We start from the raw sequence: 1382 nt of genomic DNA on the forward strand, positions 1-1382 counted from the left end.
CTCGTCCTTTCAGTATCGCCTGTGATGCTTCGGACTTTACTATCGACTGTGCACTGCCGCAAGCAGACGCCGGGGGCTCGATCGGGTGATCGCGTTCGAATCTCGCCAGCTTAAGGATGCGGAAAAGAACTTCCCAGTCCACGACAAGGAATTGCTTGCGATGAAGTATGCACTTGTCCTTTTTAGAGTGCACCTGCTCAGTTGCAAGCCGTTTGTGATCTACACAGATCATATGTCACTACACACTGCAGCTCAGTCGCCCCACCTCTCGCAGATGATGGCTAGGTGGCTCTCCTTCATCGCAGAATATAACTTCGTGTTGAAGTAAAATTTAGGAGAGCGGAATGCTTTGGCTGAAGCATTGTCACGCAGACCGAATTATGAGCTTGCTCATGTCATGACGATGACGCCGTCAGTGATGGATTTGATCGGCGCTGCATACGCGCGGGTGATGATATGTGCGTAGCGCTGCTACGGGCTCTCGGAAGCAAGGGGTTTGGAACATTGGACAAGGAGTTATTGTCGTGATTGCGCGCTCTGATGCGCCGGGTTCGATATATCAAAGTTGCTGTATAATAGCACCGACTCGACGGATATGCGTGGCGTCATAGACGCAGTCGACGCTGGTATCTTCTGCTCTAGGTGCACAAGCAGAACATTTTAGCTCGAAAACACATTTAGGCGCGCGCTGATTGCTTCAGGTCCTTTCGAGGCGAGGTGTTGCACGCCCTCAGGGTCAAACAGAGACACAGCTATCTAAAAACATGAATTGTGGTCCCTCATGATGAGTTTTAGAATTTCCGTATCCTCTATGAGGCCCACGACACCCCACTCGGTGGACATATCGATCTTGAGAAGACGTACAACTCTGTAAGTTGCCACTAATTGTGGCCCAAGCTGTACAAATGAACGAGCACCTATGTGCGCACTTATAAGACGTGTCAACTGGTGAAATCCTCTCGAAACGCGGTGGCGCCGCTGGCCAATTTGCCGGTTTCCTTTGGGTGCTGGCAGTCCATGAGTATACCCTTTGTGTTTGATTTGCCGATGGACTCGGCGGGCGGCACGGGTGTCGAGGTCTTTGTAGACTATTTGAGCAAGTTGACTCATCTTGCGGCGGTGCCGGCGGTGTCGGTACAGCAGAATATTTGCGGATCATATCTTTTAACAACATGGACTCTCGGAATTAGTTGTCTCTGACAGAGACCCACGCTTCACTTAGAAATTTTTGTCGATAGTCTTCAATGTGCTGGGCACCAAGTCGACTATGTCAACAGCGGACCATCCGCAGAACGATGGTCAGACTGCTTAAATCGCGTTGCTAAAGACTTCCTTCGCAGCGTCTGCGCTGAGACGCATAGGCACTGGAGCACCATGCTGCC

This window comes from Plasmopara halstedii, assembly GCF_900000015.1.
Source record: "Plasmopara halstedii genome assembly, contig: Scaffold_1211, whole genome shotgun sequence".
Classification (NCBI taxonomy): Eukaryota; Oomycota; class Peronosporomycetes; order Peronosporales; family Peronosporaceae; genus Plasmopara; species Plasmopara halstedii.